Below are 25112 nucleotides of genomic sequence, written 5' to 3' on the forward strand. Positions count from 1 at the left end.
TCGGGCTTCCAGCCAGGTGGCGGTGTCTTCAATCTGCGACGTTTCGACGAGTGACATACTCGTCATCTTCTAGCGAAGTGCCGAGACTTTGCGGATGCCGGTCCCTTTATACCTACGGCGTGGCCCCCCACCACCTGGCTGCGGGAGGCTGGGTCCAGAGGAGCCGGCGGGCGGGGTTGAGGGGGAAGTACCTCTACAAGACGCCTTGGCACCCCTTAATCAGCACTTCGAGCCTGAAACAGTGAAGCTCTTTGAATATGCACTTACGACCACCTACTTCAAGTGCAATGGGGAGCATTATGAACAAGTGGATGGAGTGGCCATGGGATCTCCCCTTGCTTCAGGGATCGCGAATCTTTATATGGAACACTCTGAAGAGGTGGCACTACAAACTGCTCACCGTAAACCCAGGCACTTCTTCCGTTATGTGGACGACACTTTCGTAATTTGGCAGCATGGCAGGCAGGCACTGGAGGAGTTTATGGACCACCTAAACGGCATACATGAGAATATCACCTTCACGATGGAAGCAGAAGAGAATGGCTGTCTTCCATTCCTGGACATACTGATCAGGAAGAAAGCGGTTGGCACGCTGGGCCATTAAGTATTTAGAAAGAAGACGCACACAGACCTGTACCTCCATGCAACCAGCTGCCACCATCCGGCGCAACGCCAGTCAGTGCTGACCACCTTGGTACATAGGGCGCGCGTCATCTGTGACAAAGAAAGCCTCTCAGACGAATTACACCACCTAAGAGAGGTATTTCGGTAAAAACGGGTACAGTGAAACACAGATTGGTAGGGCCTTCAAGAGGAGACAGGCTGTCAAATTTCAGGAAGAGGAAGAGGAAGTTAACAAGAGACTCACCTTTCTTCCATATTTGGGGCCCATATCAGCCAAAATCGGGAGGCTACTGAGAAAATAAAACATAAATACCGTCTTCCGACCACCGCCGAAGACGAAAGAGCTGCTGGGCTCAGCTAAAGACCCACGCAAACTCAACACACCTGGTATATATAGCATTGCCTGCGAATGTGGTGTACAGTACATTGAACAAACGCAGCGCTGCATCTCGAAAAGGTGTGAGGAACACACGAGGCATGTCCGACTTGGACAGATAGAGAAATCTGCTATAGCTGAACATAGCATCAAAGAAAACCACACCTTTGATTTCGAGAACACCAGGGTGCTGTGCCGAGCCGGGAGCTATTGGGACAGCGTCATCAAAGAATCAATAGAAATACGGGTCCACGAGAATCTTGTGAACAGGGACGAAGGTTATCAACTGAGCGCGGCCTGGAATCCAGCATTAGCCGCAATACGCCAGGAACGCACCAAGAACCGTCCAGGTCACGAGACGCGATCGGAATGCTCTGACGGAGACACGAACGGCGCACCCGCTTCCCCCTCCACCCCGCCCGCCGGCTCCACTGGACCCAGCCTCCCGCGGCCAGGTGGTAGGGGGCACGCCGCAGGTATAAAGGGAACGGCATCCGCAAAGTCTCGGCCCCCCCTCCATCTTCACCTAAATGGAACCCTACTCCCCTGGCGCAGAACCGCCAAATATCTTGGCGTATCCTTGGACTCTCGTCTCACGTGGAAACCGCACATAGACGAGGTCCACAGGAAGGTCTGCTTCAGAATGTCCATCCTATACCCTATCCTGAACTCAACCAGCTCCCTTCCATGCCCAGTAGCAGTAAACGTGTACCTGGCCCTGATCCGGCCAGTCATGGAGTATGCAAGCCCTGTCTGGGGATACGCGGCAAAGCAGCACCTGGACAAACTCCAGAGGCTGCAGAACCACGCCCTCAAGAGGGCATTGCTTTTGCCCCTTGGATTCACCATAGATGATCTGCACGCTGCAGCTGAAGTCCCACTCCCGAGAGAGCGCTTCCAAGACCTGGCAAGGGCTTTCTATGAAGGCTCTTACAGATCAGGAAACGCCCTCATCCACTCCCTAGGTCGGTATGACATGTCCCGCGATAAGCGCAAGCGCCCTTTGACGATCTTCGACGATTAAGTCGAATAGAAAATTCCAACACCCATGCCCTAATCCTGTTCCTTCCTAAATAACACCAATCATTCGCCTACCTCAGGCAAGTACCAGACACATACAGAACAATCATCACATATCACAGACACCAAAAAACTATAGAAAAATCACACACACATGTTCACAGGGGAGTAAAAGCCGAAAGACTACGAACTCCCCACTCACACTTCCCCAAAGAGGGGAAAGTAAGAGATGAGAGCAGCAAAGTCTCGGCACTTCGCCAGAAGATGACGAGTATGTCACTCGTCGAAACATCGCAGTTTGAAGACACCGCCACCTGGCTGGAAGCTCGAGAACTCTTCGCCACATAATTTTAACTTATCATTATCATCAGTAGTTCACATATATTCAGTTAGGAGGTCTGTAATAAGGAATTTCAACAACATATGGATTATGCACTTAAATGGACATTTTATATGCAAGAAAACAATACTACTATGCTTTGTGAAATTATATCTTTATTTCACTTTCCCAAACAGAACAAAACTGCAGATTGTTGAGCAGTGTACTTCATTACAAATCTTGTTCACCGTCCTTCAAAGATAATTAGATAACTATAATTCGTAAAATAGTTTCATGTTCCATATATTATTTGTACCACATGCTGAAACTCATGTAAGGACTTCCAATAGTATGACCTTGGTTCGCTGAGATGTCATTTGGAGCGCTACATCATCTTGTTATCTTACTTGGTGATTTAAAGTACTCGCTATGTTTTGTTTCATAGTAAAAAGAAACTACTTTCATTGAATTGTGTTTATGATTACAGCTGCTTGTATATATACCATTATAAATATGTTACTTGTGTTTTTCTTTCATATGAAATGGAAACCGCTTTTGACACATGTGTTGTGTGGACTCATGTATATTTGTTAGTGCCTGCAAATCCGTGTGTGAAGGATTCGATTTAAATGCATTGTAAGTGTATTGCTCATATGCTACTTTCTTCTTTTGCATCCATTTTCCATACTTCTTCACATTTAATGGTGAACCCCACATTAGCAGCTTTGGGCAGAATTGGTATTCAATGCTAATACATGTCTCCAAAAGAGAGGGTAATTGTGCTTCAAATGGTGTTTCTTTTTGCCAGCAAGGGCCATGCATTTTACAGTGATTTGCGAGGGTATGTATGTAGTAGTAGATGAGTATGCTTTGTAGTCTTAGCGACTTGAGCATTCTACCTTGCAAATTCTAAAAATGCAATGGTAGTTACGAAAATTTATTTACGTGTTGTTAACAGGTACTACAGGCAATATGATTTAGCAGAAATCAGTATACTGTGATCATCCTCTAACTCCAATGAACATTTCTAATGCCTCTGTTATATGCCAGGTAATGCAAGAAAATATATGTGAAAAAGTAATGTAGAGTACTAACAGTATACTTACAATGGCTTTAAATCGAGCGGGTCACGTGGATTCGTTAAAAGTAGGAAATAGACATGAGTTTATAGAATTACTTGCAACGAAACCAGGTTCTATTTTATATGAAACAGAAACAAATATGAGGGATGATTTATCCCACCCAACACTTTGTTATGGGTGCAAGAAAAAGGTGTGGAGAATACGAGCAAGATATGTGCAATGGAATTTAAAGAGTGCAATATACACAAGGAAGTGTTAATCAGGAACAGAATGTGATGAAACCAGCTTCTGAATTAAGTTAGTTGATTATCAGGTTTTAACAAGTGCTGAAGGGCAATTATTTTCACTAGACAATGTCCACAAGCCAAAACTGCAATATTCGGTTTTACAAAGAAATAATTTTACAGTCAAAAGGTGACTATGGTAACTTATTGGGAGTTAATTTTTGACCAAAGTTTCTCAAATATACTACTCTGTAAGGTCAGAAAGCGTTTCCAAGCAGAAACTTTACCACCAGGCTACAATTCATTTCTCTGAGATGTGGCAAGCAAGTATCAAAAAGAACTCTGAAATAATCACATGCACACGTAGAATAAATGTTTAACACTGATGCAAAGTATAAAGCTGAATCACGTTTTTTAAGGACGACAGAAAATGTTGTTTTGGCAAACTGATCTGCCACCTCTTCATTTAGACTGAATACACTGTTAAGCACTGACATAGTCTTCTCCTACCTTGTTCATCTGCTGCAAGGCCTTGATCACATGATTCAAATGATTGTTTCGTTGAAACTTCCTGGCAGATTGAAACTGTGTGCCGGACTGAGACTCGAACTTGGGACCTTTGCCTTTAGTGGGCAAGTGGTCTACCATCCGAGCTAGCCAAGCACGAGTCATGCCCCGTCCTCACTGCCTTACTTCCACCAGTACCTCCTCTCCTACTTTCCAAACTTGACAGAAGCTCTCCTGCGAACCTGCAGAACTAGCACTCCAGGAAGACAGGATATTGCGGAGACATGGCTTAGCCACAGCCTGGGGGATGTTACCAGAATGAGATTTTCACTCTGCAGTGGAGTGTGGGCTGATATGAAACTTCCTGGGAGATTAGAACTGTGTGCCAGACCGATACTCGAACAGGACCTTTGCATTTCTCGGTCATTGGTAGAGCACTTGCCTGCGATAGGCAAAGGTTCCGAGTTCGATTATCGGTGCAGCACACAGTTTTAATCTGCCAGGAAGTTTCATATCAACGCACACTCCGCTGCAGAGTGAAAATCTCATTCCGACTGTTTTGTTGTTTGAGGCAATAGTTTGGTTGCTGAAGACACTTGATTTTCTTCCAGTCTTGCATGTTTCCTTCACACACAGTGTACTAATCTTGATATGAACAACAGCATCATAGGATGGTGCATCTGAATTAAGGGGTATGTTTTTTTGGCAACACCAGATAATAAACAGGTGCATGAAATTAGCATTTCATGTCAAAGGTTTTGATACACTTTTATTTTTATTACTTTCTGGAGCAGCAGTTCCCAAAATAAAGAAAACTCTTCTAACATAATAATTAGCACAGAGGAGAATAACCTTCTTCATGCAAAAAGAATTATGATGTCTAAGATTTTAACTGAATATTTTTTGTGTAGTCACAACATCTCTTGTTGGATTATCTCAAGGGTAAGCATTTAAGTAAAGTATACAGTGTACAAACAGCTGTTGCAGCCTAGCTGCCAACAGCAAAAGAAATCTAATTTAACACCAAATTCTGACAAATAATTATAGACTAAAACATTACAATAATTTATGAAAACTGTAGTGCAACTTACATTCTGCATGCATGAGAGAAACGATGAGAAAACTTTAAGACTCTGTTATGGGCCCATGATGTTGAACTTCTATCAAATTGTGCTTCACAGAAACACTCTGAACTTATTGTTATGTATACAACTGGTCTGCTGTATTTCGTTGCATGGCCTTAATACACAAGCTTTTCTATGTGTTGTGCTTTTTGAACTTATGTATTGTGAACATAAAGGTCATTGACTGAAAACATCGAACGAACAGTCTGTATTTAAACGTGATATTGGCTGAATTGTTTTAGGCCAATTTACACAGACCATCACGTCACAGCACTAACATGTCGGAGTATATTCACACTGTCACGTTACGCCACATCAGTTCCCTTAACTCAGTACCGAACGGTAAAATTAAGGTTATCGGTTACCACCTTTGATTTAAAATAATCGTAATATAATACTGGAATTGGGCAACTAACAACAATAAAGTTTATTAATGACCAAAGCAAACTTCTTGACATATGTTTTTGATCAGTTTTGTGTGGTTAAGGGCTGAGAAGTCAAACAACATTTCAAAATATTAACATTTATTTGCTAGCGAAAATACGTACACACACACACACACACACACACACACACACACACACACGCACACACACGCACACACACACACACACACACACACACACACACACACACACACACCAAACAATATTTGTAGGAGATTAAATAGATCCTTTCCATTATGGTTTCTTCCTTATGTAACGAATGACGTTATAAAACTCTGGGTTTTTCTGCTTCATTACAGCTCACTTTTTCACTTGAAATATTATTTAGTGAAAATTGTTTCATATACTTACAGTGTTCTTTACAAAGAGTGTACGTGTCAGCTCTTTAAAACATAAATAATTTTTTGCTTTCACATATCTGGCCTCTCTTGTGGAAGACCATTCAATGAAAAAATTATCCATGACGACTTGGAACATTTGGAATTTTACATGAGAAAAAAGCACGATTGTAAAATTAAGTTTAAGCAAACATAAAAGCACAATGTCTACAACTTTGACATGAATGAGCGCAGTGAAAATTGATGAACTTCCGATCTTAATAGACGAAGCCACCGTCAGAATTTTCTTTCTGGGAAATATTGACCAGACTTGATGCGACTGTTCATTGATGACCTTCCTAAATGCCGTCATTTTAAATGCAATATGGAATGTTTTGATGTGACGTGTCATCACGACCAGTGTCCGCCCCAGTAGCTGAGTGGTCAGCGTGACGGATTGCCGTCCTCTGGGCCCGGGTTCGATTCCCGGCTGGGTCGGAGATTTTCTCCGCTCAGGGACTGGGTGTTGTGTTGTGTTCATCATCATTTCATCCCCATCCGGCGTGCAGGTCGCCCAATGTGGCGCCGAATGTAATAAGACCTGCGATATGGCGGCCGGACCTGCCCCGCGAGGGGCCTCCCGGCCAATGACGCCAAACGCTCATTTCCATTTCCATCACGACCAGTGTGAATTGGCAGTCACCTATAGAAAGTTCAGTAACCGCAGGCTTTATATTTCTCTTTGTGAATCCATAGATTAAGTGAGTAATCATATTGAATTTTTATGAATAACACTGCAATACGCACACGCTATTCACAATGCCTTGGGCGATTGCGTAAGTCGCTGGCCTAAACTTCCGGCGTATTGGCATCTCTTTCGTTTGGAATCTTCTTGCCTCCCACAATTTAAAGGCGTTTATGGACCAACGAGTTTAAATTTATACTGTTCTTAAAAGACAGTTGTTTCCACAATTATCTTTTGGGACAACAATCGAGTGGCGCCACTTTGGTTGCATTTGAAAATCTTCCTTAACTGAATTAGTCTACTGATTACTGCAAAATCACACATTGAGATTAATATTAGTAAAGTATCCCAAGGATCATTTCTAATGATTACAGTTGAATGCAAGGAAAAACGTGAGTAATTTACGCATATATCGACTTCTGATTAAGCACGCACATGTGTCATTTTTTTTAGAGAGTGAGGTTGTTTGGTGGTAGAAGTGGTTCAACTTTGGATTAACTTTGGATGCAACTGTCAGTGATGTTGAGCGGCCGTGTTAGTATTTGAGCTGCGGAACTGAGCGTGAGTGGTTGTGTGTTATCGATATAGTAAGTACAAGACGCGAAATATGCAGAATGTTTTGGGCATGTTTTAAATGAGAAAATCTTTTCTGCTTTGCATTGTTGTGTACGGAGATAACCATATGTTACAGGAATGTTGTGTTTGATTGTTTCACTTGTGCGAGGATATTGAAGAGGTGTCGATCAGTGCCAACAAAGGTTTGTTAAACGCAGAACTTACGCTTTAAAATTATCTCTCTTTAGTTGCACTTTCCAGCACTTTATAAACACAAGTTTAACAATTTTAAATGATTTGTTTAAATGCAGTTTATTGCGTGGATAGGTGTAATAGGGGGATGACAAGGGAATTTTTGTAATGGAAGGGGGGGGGACTTTTGTTTAATATTTATACTACTAACATATTACTATGTTAGATTACTTATCTCGGAACAGGTGGTCCTTGTAGCTCCTATGTTATCACTACCGTGATATATTGTGCGTTTAAATTCTAATAACACATTACAGCAATTAAAACGGTGGGTATCATTATGCATAAATAACTGGTAATTAGTACAAGTTCAGTCAAATTGCCTGCGAAATAGCATAAGATCATCCAATCGAAGTACTGAAGTGCTCAGATTTCTTTAGCATGGAGTACTATCTGCAACGAAAATAAGCACGTACATTTCGTTAGTCTGTTGAACATGGCCGTTGTAGATGGTTTTACTAGCTGAAGTTTTCTGGTAGAGCTCATGATGTGATTTGTGTTAATGTAGAACACATCATTTGTTAAAGGTGACATTTTTTACTACCCTACTTCATATGGTCGAACTTAAAACTACTTCCAGAGTATCAGTTGGGTAGTTTTGCTCTCTAAGAATGTGTCTGCGTCATCATTGAATGAGTGTTTATGCTCATCTTGGAAAAAACGATATATTTCCATCATTGATTCCATAGAATCTAAGAGTTGTAAGTACTGTTTTCTAGACGTTTTGATTCCTGACATTTACTGCTGTGATATTGTTGCAACCATTTGCACTCACATTGTGGTTATCTGAGCTTTTATGCTGTATGTCTTTACATGTTGTGATTAAGTGCTTGTTCTGTTAAGAGACCATGGAAAGAAATTAGTTTTTAAATGATTAAATACTGCCAAAAATTTTATTAGTCTTTCTTGTAATTTTCATTGTCTTATCACGTGAACAGAGTAGATATTTTTAAAAATATGCTGTACCTTAACAGGTAGCTCCTGTGTTTCACTTTTAAAAAGGGTAATTGTCTATTTATATCCAAGAATGTATGATGAAGTGAGGGGATGCAGTGGGTAGCACACTGGTGCACATTTGGGAGGACAGTAATTCAAATCTGCATTGGACCATAAAAATTTAGGTTTAGTTATATCCATAAATCACTCCAGCCAAATGCTGGGATGGTTCTTTTGAAAGGGCATGAGATTTCTCCCCCTATCCTTCAGGCTATGAGATTCTGTGCTTCATCTGACATTGCCGACCACTGTAGCCAAGCAGTTCTCGGCACTTCAGTCCGGAACCGTGCTGCTGCTAAGGCCGCAGGTTCGAATTCTGCCTTGGAGATGGATGTGTGTGATGTCCTTAGGTTAGTTAGGTTTAAGTAGTTCTAAGTCTAGGTGACTGATGACCTCTGATGTTGATTCCCATAGTGCTTAGAGCCATTTGAACCATTTTTCATCCGACATTGTTGTTGATGGGATGTTAAACCCTAATCTTCATTAGAGATATATGTTCCAAGAATAATAAAGTTGCACATTTCTTCCCACATATGGTAACTATGCTAAAATACTGAGAATTTTCCTGAAACACTTATTTACTGTTGCAAGTGGTTCCCTCAGTTTGTTGTGCCATTCAAATTTCAGTAGCCTCATTTTAATATGTACATATTGTTTTCTGAGGATTGATACAGATCACTTGAGCACAGGACATTAAGCTCAATTTTAGCTGAAGTGTCAGTTTTTTCTTTGAACTTAAGTCACATGCGCAGTACTTCGGTTAATTTTCTCATGGGACTGTATTAAAGACTGCTGTTTCAGTTTTAATCCATACTCACCTAAATTTTTAGTATGTTGCTCAGGAACTCGTTGATCCAAATTATCAAAGTTTGGCAGATTTCACAGTGCAGTATATTCCTTTTGCACCCACCCCTGAGACATGAACTAAGTGTCAGTGAAAATAGTTTTTCTGTATACCCTATACTGGTTTCAAATTGCTATAGGCTGTTGGTGAAGTAGTTCGTGTTAAATAATTTACCCAGGAATTGTGTGAAGTGAGACACACTTGACATTTGCAGTGACACACCCTCTTCCCACTGCCACCCACAAAAATCCTCATTCAGTGTCTACATCTACATGGATACTCTGCAAATCACATTTAAGTGCCTGGCAGAGGATTCATCGAACCACCTTCACAATTATCTATTATTCCAGTCTCGTATAGTGCGCGGAAAGAACAAACACCTATATCTTTCCGTACAAGCTCTGATTTCCCTTATTTTGCTGGGGGGTGATCATTTCTCCCTATGTTGATCAGTCTCAATAAAATATTTTCGCATACGGAGGAAAAAGTTTGTGATTGGAATTTCGTGAGAAAATTCCACCACAACAAAAAGACTGTTTTAGTGATGTCAGCCCAATGCCTGTATCATTTCAGTGACTCTCTCCCATATTTCGCAATAATACAAAATGTGCTGCCTTTCTTTGAAGTTATTCGGTGTACTCCGTTAACCCTATCTGGTAAGGATCCCACACAGTGCAGCATATTTCTAAAAGTGGATGGGCAAGTGTAATGTAAGAAGTCTCCTTAATAGATCTGTTAAATTTTCTAAGTGTCTACATCTACATCCATACTCCACAAACCACCTGGCGGTGACGGTGGGTACCTTGAGTACCTCTATCTGTTCTCCCTTCTATTCCAGTCTCATATTGTTCATGGAAAGAAGCATTGTTGGTATGCCTCTGTGTGGGCTCTAATCTCTCTGATTAAATCCTCATGGTCTCTTCGCGAGATATATGTAGGAGGGAGCAATATACTGCTTGACTCCTCGGTGAAGGTATGTTCTCGAAACTTTAACAAAAGCCCATACTGAGCGTATCTTGTAGGGTCTTCCACCAAAGTTTATCTATCATCTCCGTAACGCTTTCACAATTACTAAATGATCCTGTAATGAAGCCCATTGCTCTCTCTCTCTCTCTCTCTCTCTCTCTCTCTCTCTCTCTCTCTCTCTCTCTCTCTCTCTCTCTCTCCCCCCCTCTCCCCCCCCCCCTCCTCCTCCTCCTCCTCCTCCTCCTCCTCCTATCAACCCTAACTGGTATGGATCCCACACCGATGCCCAGTATTCAAGCAGTGGGCGAACAAGTGTACTGTAACCTACTTACTTTGATTTCGGACTGCATTTCCTTAGGATTCTTCGAATGACTCTCTGGCATCTGCTTTACTGAAGATTAATTTTATATGGTCATTCCATTTTAAATCGCCCCTAATGCCTACTCCCTGATAATTTATGGAATTAACTGCTTCCAGTTGCTGACCTGCTTTATTATAGCTGAATGATAAAGGATCTTTCTGTGTATTTGCAGCACATTGCACTTGTCTACATTGAGATTCAATTGCCATTCCCTGCACCATGCGTCAATTCGTTGCAGATTCTCCAGCATTTCCATACAATTTTCCATTGTAACAACCTCTTGATATACTACAGCATCATCTGCAAAAAGCCTTGGTGAACTTCCGATGTTACCCACTGTGAATAGCAATTGTCCTACGACACTCCCCTGCGGCACACCTGAAATCATTCTTACTTCGGAAGACTTCTCTCCATTGAGAATGACATGTTGTGTTCTGTTATCTAGGAACTCTTCAATCACACAATTGGTCTGATAGTCCATATGCTCTTACTTTGTTCATTAAACGACTGTGGGGAACTGTATCGAGCGCCTTGCGGAAGACAAGAAACACGACATCTACCTGGGAACCCATGTCTATGGCCCTATTGAGTCTCGTGGACGAATAGTGCGAGCTGGGTTTCACACGATCGTCTTTTTCTAAACCCGTGCTGATTCCTACAGAGTAGATTTCTAGTCTCCAGAAAAGTCATTATACTCGAACGTAATGTGTGTTCCAAAATTCTGCAACTGATCGACGTTAGAGATATAGGTCTATAGTTCTGCACATCTGTTAGACGTCTCTTCTTGAAAACGGGGATTACCTGTGTCCTTTTCCAATATTTCGGAATGCTACTCTCCTCTAGAGACGTACGGTACTCCGCTGCGAGGAGAAGGGGCAAGTTCCTTCGTGTACTCTGTGTAAAATTGAACTGGTATCCCATCAGGTCCAGCGGCCTTTCCTCTTTCAGGTGATTTTGTTTTTCTGTCCTTGTCACCTATTTTGATATCTACCATTTTGTCATCTGTGCAACAATCTAGAGAAGGAACTACAATGCAGTCTTCTTATGTGAAACAGCTTTGGAAAAAGACATTTAATATTTTGGCCTTTAGCCTGCCATCCTCTGTTTCAGTGCCATTTTGGTCACAGTGTCTGGACATTTTGTTTTGATCGATCTACCGCTTTGACATAAGACCAAAATTTCTTAGTATTTTCTGCCAAGTCAGTACATAGAACTTTACTTTCGAATTCGTTGAATGCCTCTCGCATAGCCCCCCCCCCCCCCCCTTTCATGTAATTTTTGTCTGCAAGGCTTTGGCTATGTTTGTTTGCTGTGAAGTTCCCTTTGCTTCAGTAGCAGTTTTATAACTCTGTTGCACCATGGTGGCTCTTTTCCAGCTCTTTACAATCTTGCTTGGCACATACTCATCTAATGCATATTGTACAATTGTTTTGAACTTTGTCCACCGATCCTCAACGCTATCTGTACTTGAGATAAAACTTTTGTTGAGCCATCAAGTACTCTGAAATTTGCTTTTTTTTGTCGCTTTTGCTAAACAGAAAAATCTTCCTACCTTTTCGAATATTTCTATTTATGGCTGAAATCACCGATGCTGTAACCACTTTGATCGCTGATTACCTGTTTTGTGTTAACTGTTTCAAATAGTTCGGGTCTGTTTGTCATCAGGTCTAATATGTTATCACCACAGGTCTGTTCTATTTAACTGCTCAAGGTAGTTTTCAGATAATGCAGTTAAAAATATTTCACTGGATTCTTTGTCCCTGCCACCCGTTATGAATGTTTGAGTCTCCCAGTCTATATCCAGCAAATTAAAATCTTCACCCAGAACTATAACATGGTGGGGAAATCTACTCGAAATATTTTCCAAATTATCCTTCAGGTGTTCTGCCATAACAGCTGCTGAGCCAGGGGGCCTGTAGAGACATCCAATTACTGCTTTAACTGTGACCTTCACCCAAATTATTTAGCATTTCGGAGCTCCATCAGTATCCTTTGATGCTATTGCACTTTTTGCTATAAACACCCCCCCCCCCCTTTCACTCTCCAGCTTGTCTCTGTGGTATACATTCCAATCTGAGTTTAGAATTTCATTGCTGTTTACATCTGGTTTCAGCCAACTTTCCATCCTAGTACTATGTTGGCGTTGTGACCATTTATTAATGAAAGAAGTTCTGGGATATTTCTATAGACACTCTTGCAGTTTACTATTACCACATTAATACTGTCATTCCATTGCATTTTGCCTACTGCTACCTTTTCGCCTCTTGGGAGGTGTCTTGTTGGACCTAGGGAGGGAATTCTGACCTAAAAAAACCCACATGTGCACTCCACATGTACTCCGCTACCCTTGTAGCCACTTCCTGCGTGTAGTGCACGCCTGACCTATTCAGGGGGACCCTACATTTATCCACCCGATAGCGGAGGTCGAGAAATTTGCACCCCAGATCTCTGCACAATCGTCTGAGCCTCTGGTTTAAGCCTCCAAACCATCGGACCGCGATTGGTCCTGGGAATGACACTACAAATAGTCGGCTCAGATTCCACTGCGTGAGTGAGGCTTTCCACCTTCAACTCTGCCAACACAGACAGCAGGCGTCATTGGTGCCAACAGGAGCAACAATTTGCGGTTGGGTGCACCCAGTGCTCTCTATCGCAGCCAACAGGGGGCCTCCTCCACATTTCGGATGAGATCCCCTGGCAAGCAGACAGTGAACACTGGCCTTCTTCCCCTACTTTTCCAATATTTTCCTAAGGGGCTCCATCACCTGCCTAACATTGGCGCTCCCAATCACTAATAAACCCCTCCCGCTGTGTGCCTGCTCAGACCTTGCTGAAGGAGCGGCCACATGTCCACTCGCAGGCAGAGCCCCCCCTGCGGGTTCGGGGGTAAGAATAGGCCCGCGGTATTCCTGCCTGTCGTAAGAGGCGACTAAAAGGAGTCTCAAACGTTTCGGCCTTCTGTGATGGTCCCCTCTTGGGTTTGACCTCCCTTTTTTTTCCAAATTTCCGTTGTCAGTGCGTGCCATTTGGGGAAGGACACCTTACGTGGTGTTTTTCTATTGGTCCATCATGCTCCACCATCTTGCATGTTACCTATTGTTGTGTGGGGGGGGACTACGCCCAAGATCTTCTGGGTTGTCTCCTTCTCGCCTTGTGCGCACTCTTCTTCTTAGCGCCTACAACAACTGTGGACCCTTTCAACACCTAAAATCCAGCACGGTAGCCAGTCCGTTGTGGTGGGGTCGTCATGTACCCTCTTGGTGGTAGCCCCCTGACCACGCAGGGATCGCACTACAGATGCCAGAGCTGTTTCCTCCCCATGCATGCCAAGGAGTATGTGCCCATCTTGTCTGGGGCACGGGGACTCCAGGCAATGGGATATCGGCCAGGTACCCGTTGCTTTGGCTGGGTGGCGCCCTTGGGAAGAGCCCTCGTTAGGAGTAGGTGGCATCTGGGCGGATGTGGCACAATGAAGCGCAATAAATCACACCAAGCTGGTGGTCGCACGGCCACCAGCGTCTCTAAGTGTGGTAGAGTAGACTTTGATGCTGCACAATATGACCCTCAGTCGTTCCCCTCGTTGGCTGCGCCATGGGAGGGACGCCGATCTAGTGCCAAGCGGGAGCCTTATGTACCGCAATACCTTGTCTGCAGCAGGACTGATGGTGACTCCTTTCTTATGACGAAGCCTCTGTTTTTTGTGGAACACCTGGAGGATGAGTTTGGGGAAGTGGCGGGGTCGTCTAAAATGAGGAATGGGTCCATCCTCCTCAAGACGTCCTCCCCAGCCCAGTCACGAGCGTTGCTCTTGTGCGATAAGCTGGGTGACGTCCCTGTTACCGTCACTCCCCACAGTAGCTTAAATATGGTCCAGGGGATTATTTACCATCGTGACCTCTTGTTACAATCCGATGATGAGCTGAGAGCAGACTTGGAATGACGTGGTGTACATTTTGTCCGTCGTGTACATAGGGGGCCCAAGGGTAACAGGGTGGCCACCGGTGCCTTTATCTTGGCCTTCGAGGGTGATGTCTTGCCCGAGAAGGTCAAGGTGATGGTTTACCGTTGCGACCTGAAGCCATATGTCCCTCCCCCGATGCGGTGCTTCCAGTGCTGGAAGTTTGGGCATATGTCCTCCCGTTGCCCATCCAGCGCTACATGTCGAGATTGCGGACGCCCCTCTCATCACGATTCTCCATGTGCGCCTCCGCCTGTATGTGTCAACTGTGGGGAGCACCACTCTCCATGCTCGCCGGATTGCCCCGTTCTTCATAAGGAGCTGAAGATCATGGAATTTAAGACCTTGGACCGGCTTACTTATCGAGAGGCAAAACTGAAATATGAAAGGTTGTATCCTGCTTCCATTCGACCATCTTATGCTGCAGCCACGTTATCGTCGCCCACGCGAGCGACGGTTGTCGCCTCATCTGTGCCGCCTTCAGTGGGCCCTCGGGGCCGTGTATCTCTGTCTGCCCCCCTCGTGTCTGGGGGCAAGCCTTCCTCTGTTGCCCCCTTAGCAGTTGGGGGCAAACCCTCTTCTGTCGCTCCCCCTCACGCTTACTTCGGGAGTGACATCTGCTCCACAACCGGGAGGCTCGATTCCTCCCCCTCCTTCTCCGCCGGCATTGCCTCCGCCGGTTCCTCTCTCGCGGAAGGGGCTCTCCCTTCCTCCGTTTCTTCTCCTTCCCAGCCAGATGTCAGCCAGTGGCTGAAGGTTCCGCCACCTGCTGGTCGTAGGGCTTCTGCGTCGTCGTCAGCCTCCGACGCTCCTTCCGAGAAGCTCTCCCAGCCCTCTCACCCTAAGGGCCGACGTGAGAAGAAGGAACGGCATGTGTCCAAGAAGGACGTTCCGGCAGTTTCAGCACCGCCTGCTGTACATAGTCCTGGCTCCGGGGATGAGGTGGAGATCCTCGCCTCTGCCGCGGATCTCGCCCTCATGGAACCTTTGGGGGCCTCTCCTATGGACTCAGCTGACTCTCCCCCGGTGGCGGCAGTTGGCTCTGAAGCGCTGTCTGCCTCTTAGTCGCATTCACGCCCTCCCAGTCCCTTCCTGCTTCCATTCTCCAATGGAACTGCGGCGGTTATTTCCGCCACCTGCCTGAGCTCCGGATGCTTCTGAGTGATTCCCCTGTTCTCTGCATTGCTCTGCAGGAAACTTGGTTTTCTGCACTGCGGACCCCCGCCCTTCGCGGTTATCGGGGATACTATAAGAACCGTGCTGCCTGTCAACGAGCGTCAGGTGGGGTTTGCCTCTTTGTTCACCACTCTGTCTGTAGCTCGCCAGTACCCCTTCAGACGCCTTTAGAGGCAGTTGCTGCCAGGGTTGAGCTCTCGCCGGCTATTACTGTTTGCTCTGTTTACATTCCTCCAGATGGGGAGCTCCCCCGACATGTCTTGGCTGCACTGCTGGCTCAACTCCTGCCACCATTGCTGCTTCTGGGCGATTTCAATGCCCACAACCCTCTATGGGGTGGGACTGTCTCTGATGACCGCGGTCGGGCCGTGGAGCATTTGTTGGCTCAGCTCGACCTTAGCCTCTTGAACACTGGTGCTCCCACGCATTTCAGTGTTGCCCATGGCTCGTTCTCGGCCATTGATCTCTCTCTTTGCAGCCCCGGACTTGTCCCATCCCTCCACTGGAGGGTGCACCCTGACCTGTGCGGTAGTGACCATTTTCCCATCTATTTGTCACTACCCCAGTGTCGTTCTTCTGGGCGCCTGCCCTGCTGGGCTCTCCACAGGGCAGACTGGCCAGCTTTTACTTCTGCTGCAGCCATTGAGTCTCCACCACAGGGTGACATTGACGAGGTGGTCCGTGTTTTAACCACGTCCATCATTTCAGCGGCCGAGGCTACAATCCCAAGATTTTCTGGCCTCCCTCGGAGGAAGGCTGTACCCTGGTGGTCGCCGGAGATTGCTGAGGCTATTCGCGACCGTCGGCGGGCTCTCCAGCGTCATAGGCGGCACCCGTCTCTCTAGACCCTCATCGCCTTTGAGGCTCCGTGCCTTGGCCCGTCGTCTTATTGCACGGCGTAAGCAGGAGTGCTGGGAGAGGTATGTCTCATCCTTGGGCTCCCATGTCTCCCCCTCACTCGTGTGGTTCCGGATCCGGTGGATTTATGGATACCAGACCCCTATGGGTGTCCCTGGGCTCTCCTTGGACGGCGCTGTCTGCACGAACGCTGCCGCCATTGCTGAACGGCTTGCCGCACACTTTGCTCAGAGCTCTGCGACTGCATCTTATCCCCCCGCCTTTCGCTCTCTCAAGGAGCGAGCCGAGCGGACGCCGTTCTCATTCCACACGCGTCGTTCTGAAACATACAATGCTCCTTTCAGCGAGAGGGAATTCCTCGCTGCCCTCGCCGATTGTCCTGATACAGCACCAGGCCCAGACTGCATCCACGCGCAGATGCTGAAGCATCTCTCCAGGGACTGCCAGAGACACATTCTCGCGATATTTAATCGCATTTGGAGCGAAGGCGTGTTCCCGTCGCAATGGCGAGAGGGTGTTATTGTCCCCATCTTGAAGCCTGGTGCGGACCCACTGGCGGTGGACAGCTATCGTCCCATTACCCTCACCAACGTTTTGTGCAAATTGCTCGAACGTATGGTGGGGCGGCGTTTGTGTTGGGTCCTTGAGTCGCGCGGTCTCCTCGCTCCATCCCAGGGTGGCTTCCGTCGGGGCCGGTCTGCAGTGGACAGTTTGGTGCGGCTGGAATCTGCTGTCCGTACAGCCTTTGCCCGACGTCAGCATCTCGTTGCTGTATTTTTCGATCTGCGGAAGGCGTATGACACCACATGGAGGCATCACATCCTCGCCACGTTGCATGAGTGGGGTCTTCGTGGTTGGCTCCCGGCTTTTCTTCAAACCTTTTTATTGCGCCGCTCTTTCCGGGTGCAAGTCGGTGCCACCTCTAGTTCATCTTATATACAGGAAAATGGGGTCCCGCAGGGCTCAGTGTTGAGTGTCTCCTTATTTCTAGTGGCCATTAATGGTCTGGCTGCAGCAGTGGGGTCGTCGGTGTCTCCTTCTTTGTATGCCGACGACTCCTGCATCTCATTTAGCTCCACGACTACGGGAGTCGCCGACCGCAGGCTGCAAGTCGCTGTTCGCAAGGCAGCATCATGGGCTCTGACTCATGGTTTTCAGTTCTCTGCAGCCAAGACTCGAGTTATGCACTTCTGCAGGCGTCGGACGGTCCACCCTCATCGTGAACTTTACCTTGACGGCCACCTGCTTGAAGTGGTGGACACTTGCCGCTTCTTGGGACTCGGGTTTGATGCCCGGCTCACATGGGTTCCTCATGTTACTCAGCTGAAGCAAAAATGCTGGCGGCACCTCAACGTCATCCGCTGCCTTAGCCACACGTCTTGGGGTGCAGATCGCTGCACGCTGCTACGATTGTACAGAGCCCTTGTGCAGTCCCGGCTTGATTATGGGAGCCTGGCCTATGGGTCTGCGTCACCCTCAGTGTTGTTGTTAGACCCCATACACCACTGTGGGGTTCGGCTTGCAACTGGCGCTTTTCGCACCAGCCCCGTGGATAGTCTACTGGTGGAGGCCGGGGTTCCCCCGCTGCGGATTCGCCGCCATCGTCTGCTCGCCGACTATGCTGTCCACGTGCATTGCTCGCCAGACCATCCCAATCGTCGCCTGCTTTTCCCTGCCATGGTCCTCCATCTGCCCGAACGGCGACCTAGGTCTGGGCTTTCCGTAGCTGTCCGTGTCCAGTCCCTGCTGTCAGAACTGGGGTCATTCCCTCTTCTGCCTCCCTTCCGGGTCCGTACACCTACGCCTCCCTGGTGTTTGTCCCGGCTGTCCGTCCGTCTGGATTTGGCACAGGGACCTAAGGACTTGGTTCCGCCTGTGGCCCTCCGTCTGTGCCCATGTTGAGCAACGCTCCTTGCCGGCTGGCTGCAGTATTTTTACTGCAGAGCTGGTGGCCATCTCGCGCGCTCTTGAGCATATGCGTTTCTGCTCAGGTAGGTCCATCGTCATCTGCAGTGACTCCTTGAGCAGCCTTCAGGCCATCGACCGCTGCTATCCCTCTTCTCCTCTGGTGTCCTCTATTCAGGAGTCTGTTTCCGCCATTGCCCGTTCTGGTCGTTCGGTGGTCTTGGTTTGGACGACAGGTCACGTTGGCATCCCGGGGAACGAACGTGTTGACAGGCTGGCCAAAGGGGCGATCGACGCCCCAGCTTTGGAGATCGACCTCACAGCTCGCGACCTGCAGCTGGTGTTGCGCCGTAAGGTGCTTGGGGTGTGGTCTGTTGAGTGGTGTGGCATGACAGCCCTGAATAAACTGCGGGCTGTCAAGGAGACGACCGATGTGTGGCGCTCCTCCCTGCGGTCTTCTCGCAGGGAGTCTGTTATCTTGTGTCGGCTCCGCATCGGCCATACATACCTGACGCACGGCCATCTTTTGCGTCAGGAGGATCCCCCCCGTGTCGGTGTGGGTCCCGGCTGACGGTCGCCCACGTTTTATTGGTGTGTCCCCGACTGCGCACCCTTCGGCAGTCTTTTACTCTCCCGGGCACCTTGCCTTTGATTTTATGCGACGATGCCTCCATGGCTGACAGTCTTTTACATTTTATCCGTGCTAGTCCTTTTTATGGATCCATTTAGGGGGTCCTGCGCCTTTCCGTTTCTGTGTCTTTTGTCCTCGCGTCTCTCCATATTTGTTGCTGTTTTGGTGTGTCGTCGGATGGTTGACTCTTTCCCTTTTTTTTGTTCTTGTGGTCAGTCAACCAGTCTTTGGCCATCTTCTTTTCTTCTGTTTCTTTCTGTCTGGTGTTCGTCTGTACTCTTCTTTTCTGTAGTGTTTGTTGCCTAATTTGTGTTCTTTAGTGCCTGGGGGGGAGGGAGTCTCCTTCCCCTTGGGGTTTTATCTGCTCCGCGCCTTAATGTCTCGCCTGTTTTTGGAATGGGGGACTGATGACCTTAGCTGTTTAGTCCCCCTTAAACATCCCAACAACCACCACCACCGCAGGCAGAGCAGGCATGCCACATGGCCAGCCTCCATATTGACCCTCTGCCTCGTGTGACGCAAATGCTGTTGAACCTGCCACTCCCCTTGGGGAGAGGGTGGCCCAACTGTGCCCGGTACCTGCGAAGATGTCTAGACAGCAGGGACCGTGGGTGAAACATGTAACACCTGGGGTGTACCATGCGACGCACGAGACTTCCCACTGCCGCTACACTTGGAGGCAGCAGCCTGAAGACGGCTGACAGTGGCCATCAGTACATTCAGCTGTTTGTGAACAGTGGTCGATTCTCCTGCATCTGTACACAGCAGTCACACATCCTATCCAGCCTAAGAAATCAACAATTTACTTTAGAGAGTTAAGTAATCAACTTTTAATTATACTGCTATTTCACTAAAGGTAGCAGATAGCTGACTGTGGTTACTAGGCACTTCTTTTTGGAAACAATAAAAATAAGCACTGTCTCTGGACTGTATTCAAAACAAACACGAAATCTATGGAACACTATTACTGGTACTCGAAAACTAAAGCTGCCAGTAAAATGCAGTCTTTGGTAAGCCTTCTTCACAACATTTTCTATGTCTTACTTCCAATTTAAGTTGTTCGTAATTGTAATTCCTAGGTATTTAGTTGAATTTACAGCCTTTAGATTTGACTGATTTATAGTGCAACCAAAAGTTTAATGAATTACTTTTAGCACTTGTGTGGATGACCTCACACTTTTCGTTATTTAGAGTCGACTGCCAATTTTCGCACCATTCAGATCTCTCTTCTAAATAATTTTTGCGATTTGTTTTGATCGTCTGATTTCATTAGTCGATGAAGGACAGTGTCTTCTGCAAACAATGTAAGACAGCTGCCACACATGGTCTCTCTCTCTCTCTCTCTCTCTCTATATATATATATATATATATATAAGTGCTCATTTTCAGAAAAAAAAAAATCCTCTTGCCCAGGGAGGTTTCCTTCGTGAGAACCAGTATGCCCACCTGCGGGTTCGGTGGTTATAATAGGCCTGCAGTATTCCTGCCTGTCATAAGAGGTGACTAAAAGGAGTCTCAACTGTTTCGGCCTTTAATGTGATGGTCCCCTACGGGGTTTGACCACTACCTTTCCAAATTTTCCGTTAGTGCATACCATTTGGGGAAGGATGCCTTACATGGTGCATTCTATATCCATCTTGCCCTAAGATCTGGCATATTCGTTATTGTCATGGAGTTGGACTTGCACTGAGCTTCCGGCAACATCGGCTGCAGTGTGTTCCGGGTAGCCTACATTCCCTCCGTTGTGCACTTCCATCTTTGCTTCCTTTATTAATGGATATTCGACACCCAACAACCAGCACGGTAGCAAGTCCGTTGTGGTGGGGTTGTCATGTACCGTCTTGGTGGTAGCCCCCTGACTACACAGGGATCGCTCTGCTGATGCCTGAGCTGCTGCCTCCCGACGTATGCCAAGGAGTAGATGCCTATCACTCTGGGGCATCTGGACTCCCGGCAAAGGCCATCCTGCCAGATGGTCTTTGCTGTCACTGGGTAGCGCCCGTGGGGAGAGCCTCTGGTCGGAGTGGGTGGCATCAGGGCGGATGACCCGCAATGAAGTGTGGTACATCATCTCACTGGTGGGCCTCCACCAGCAGTCTCTAAGTTATCGAGACCTAACCTCAATGGCAAGAAATACGAACCAAGGTCATTTCCCTCCCTGGCCACTCCCTGGGAGGAACGCATGGCTAAAGACAGCAGTGGAGATAATTCACCCCGGTACCTTGTCTGTACGCGGGTCGATGGTGAATCTTTCATGCAAACTAATCCTCAGTTTTTTGTGGAGCATTTAGAGGACAAGTTCGGGGAGGTGGAGGGCTTGTCAAAAATGCGCTCTGGTTCATTTCTAATCATAACAGCATCCTCTGCCCAGCTATGGAGGTTGCTCGCTTGTGACAAGTTGGGGGATGTTTCAATTAGCATCACGCCCCATAAGTGTCAACATGGTCCAGGGTATTGTCTTCCACAGGGATCTTCTTCTGCAGTCCAACGATGAACTGTGCGTCAACCTAGAAGACGAGGTGTTCACTTCATCCGGCATGTCCATCGGGGTCTGAGGGATAATGGGGTAGCCACCGGTGCCTTCATCTTGGCCTTCGAGGGTGATGTCTTACCTGAAAAGGTTAAGGTGATGGTTTACTGTTGCGATGTGAAGCCATATATCCCTCCTCCGATGCGGTGTTTTAAATGCTGGAAGTTCGGGCACATCTCATCCCGCTGTACTTCCGGGATCACGTGTCGAGATCGTGGACGTCCTTCGCAACCCAATACTCCATGTACCCCACCTCCTATCTGTGTTAACTGTGGAGAACACCATTCCCCCTGTTCACCGGGTCTTCCGGAAAGAATGGAAGATAATGGAATATAGGACCCTGGATCGCCTGACATACACCGAGGCTAAACGGGAATATGAGAGGCTCTATCCTGTGCCAATGACGTTGACCTACGCCGCTGCTGCAACAACGGTTCTCCCATCATCACATAGGGTTAGCTCTAAGATCGGCCAGCATCCACCAGCCCCCTTGATTGTGGGGGGCACTTGACTCCCTGTTGCTCCTGTTCCATCTACTTCAGGAGCAACATCCACCCCCCCCCCCCCCCCCCCCAACCATCGGGCACGCCAGTCCCCACTTCTAAGCTGAAGAAGCGTCCGTCTTCTTCGGCTTCTCTCGCTCGGAGGGGATCCCTTGGGTCACTCCCTTCCCAGGTTCCTACCAGCGGCACAGCAGACACCCACCAGTGGCTGAAGAAGCCACAGGTCGCTGGTCATCGAGCTTTGCGCTCATCTTCGGTCCCAGAGACTGACTCCAATAAGCTCTCCCAGCAACGGCAACCTAAGGAACAGCGAGAGAATGCGAAATTGAAGACCTGTAAGACCAAGGCACCTGCAGTGGCACCTACTCCGCTACCTACAGGCTCTGCGTCTGAGGATGAGGTAGCGATTCTTGTCTGCTGAGGACCTTGATCTCGCCGGTCCCTCAGACGCAATGGATAGCACTTGCACAGGTGCTCCATCGGAGGCAGCAGGTGACAGAGTGGCGTAATCTGCCTGTCCGGTCCCTTCACACCTTTCTGAGCCATGGACAATATCATCCTCCAGTGGAACTGCAGGAGTTTCTTCCACCATCTAGCTGAGCTCCGACAACTTATCAGCCTTCATCCTTTCTTTTGCATTGCTCTTCAGGAAACTTGGTTTCCAGTGATGCGAACCCCCACCCTCTGTGGCTATCGGGGTTATTATAAGAACCGGGCAGCTTATGAAATGGTGTCTGGTGGCGTCTGCATCTATGTCCTTCACTCACTTCACAGCGAGTCTGTCCCTCTACAAACACTTTCAGAGGCTGTCGCTGTTCGGGTGTGGACACCACAGGCTGTTACCGTCTGCTGTCCTTACCTTCCACCTGATGATGTTGCCCAGCATGTCCTGGCTGCGCTGATAGCCCAATTGCCGCCACCTTTCTTGTTACTGGGCGACTTCAATGCCCATAACCCTCTGTGGGGTGGGTCAGTGGCAACAAGTCGAGGTGCCATCATTGAGCATGTATTGGCACAGCTCGATCTTTCCATTTGAAATGATGGTGCCTTCACACACTTCAGTGTGGCGCATGGCACATACTCCACCATTGACCTTTCGATTTGCAGCCCTAGCCTCTTACTGTGTGTCCAATGGAGAGTGCATGACGACCTGTGTGGTAGTGACCACTTTCCGATCTTTGTCACTGCCACAGTGTCAGTCTTCTTGGCACCCTTGCAGGTGGGCTATGAATAAAGCTGACTGAGACTTGTTCTTCTCCACTGCCACTATTGAGCCTCTCTCTAATGACAACATTGATGCGGTGGTTCACACGGTCACCACTGGCATTGTTACTGCCGCAGAATCTGCTATTCCATGTTCTTCTGGGTCCCCTCGGCGGAGGACTGTGCATTGGTGATCGCCTGAGATCGCTGAAGCGATTTAAGATCGCCAGCGGGCGCTCCAGCATCACAAGCGACATCCCTCCATAGAACACCTCATTGCCTTCAATCGGCTGCGTGCACGAGCCTGCCGCCTTATCTGCCAACGCAAGCAGGAGTGCTGGGAGGGGTACGTGTCCACCATTGGCCTCCATGTCACTCCATTGCAGGTCTGGGCCAAGATTCGATGCCTCTATGGCTATCGGACCCCTGTCAGTGTCCCTGCACTCTCACTGAATGGAGCAGTTTGTACTGACTCCGACGTAATTGCCAACCGCTTGGCAGAGCATTTTGCTCCGAGTTCCACTTCTGCGAATTACCCACTGGCCTTGTGCTCCATTAGAGCGGATGAAATGTCGGAGCCTTGCATTTTGCACCCACCATCCTGAATCCTACAATGTTCCATTCAGTGAGTGGAAATTTCAGTGCCTTAGCCACTTGCCCTGATACCGTTCCTGGGCCAGATCGCATCCACTGTTAGATGCTGAAACACCTTTCAGTGGACTGCCAGCGACACCTCCTCGACCTTCACAATCGTCTCTGGGTCGAGGGTGAGTTTCCGTCGCAATGGCTGGAAAGCATTGTCATCCCCGTTTTGAAACCTGGGAAGAACCCTTTGGAGGGTTGACAGTTACCGCCCCATTAGCCTCACCAACGTTCTTTGCAAGTTGCTCAAACGGATGGTGAGCCAGCAATGGAGTTGGGTACTAGTCACGGGGCCTCCTGGCTCCATCTCAGGGTGGCTTCCGTAAAGGCCGCTCTGTCACCGACAATCTGGTGAGCCTGGAATCCGCCATCCGTACGGCCTTTGCCCACCGTCAGCACCTGGTCGCTGTCTTCTTCGACATGCGGAAGGTGTATGATACTACGTGGCACCATCACATCCTCTCTACACTTCATGATTGGGGGTGTTCGGGGTCCGCTGCCAATTTTCATATGCAATTTTCTGGCGCATCGTACCTTCTGCGTGCAAGTCGCGGCCTCTCATAGTTCCTCCAGAGTTCAGGAGAATGGGGTGCCACAGGGATCTGTTTTAAGTGTCTGCCTGTTTTTTAATAGCAATTAACGGGCTCGGTGCGGCGGTGGGAACATCTGTCTGTGTCCTTGTATGCTGACGACTTCTGCCTTTACTATAGCTCTAATGGCATTGCAGCTGCTTAGCGTCAGCTGCAGGGCGCTATCCGCAAGGCGCAGTCTTGGGCTGTAGCGCATGGCTTTGTTTTCAGCAGCCAAGACCTGAGTTATGCATTTCTGCCGGCGACGCACTGTTCATCTGGAGCCGTGGCTTTACCTTGATGGCGAACTTCTTGCTGTGGTGGAGTCACATAGGTTTTTGGGTGTGGTTTTTGATGCCTGGTTGACTTGGCTGCCTCA

General features: G+C 47.6%; 1 protein-coding gene across 4 annotated transcripts in view; it reads left to right on the forward strand.

Annotated features, from left to right (window-relative positions):
* The first annotated feature begins 7289 nt into the window (after window positions 1-7289).
* LOC124721254 (SCY1-like protein 2) overlaps window positions 7290-25112 on the forward strand; it is a 202726-nt gene continuing 184903 nt past the window's right edge. For 3 of the 4 annotated variants that reach the window (XM_047246124.1, XM_047246123.1, XM_047246126.1), the window contains exons 1-2: window positions 7290-7371; window positions 7476-7542. The gene's annotated coding sequence lies outside the window, so the exon portion shown is untranslated. The remainder of the gene's footprint in view (window positions 7372-7475; window positions 7543-25112) is intronic. The other variant, XM_047246125.1, reaches the window with a different exon arrangement.

This window comes from Schistocerca piceifrons, chromosome X, assembly GCF_021461385.2.
Source record: "Schistocerca piceifrons isolate TAMUIC-IGC-003096 chromosome X, iqSchPice1.1, whole genome shotgun sequence".
NCBI lineage: Eukaryota > Metazoa > Arthropoda > Insecta > Orthoptera > Acrididae > Schistocerca > Schistocerca piceifrons.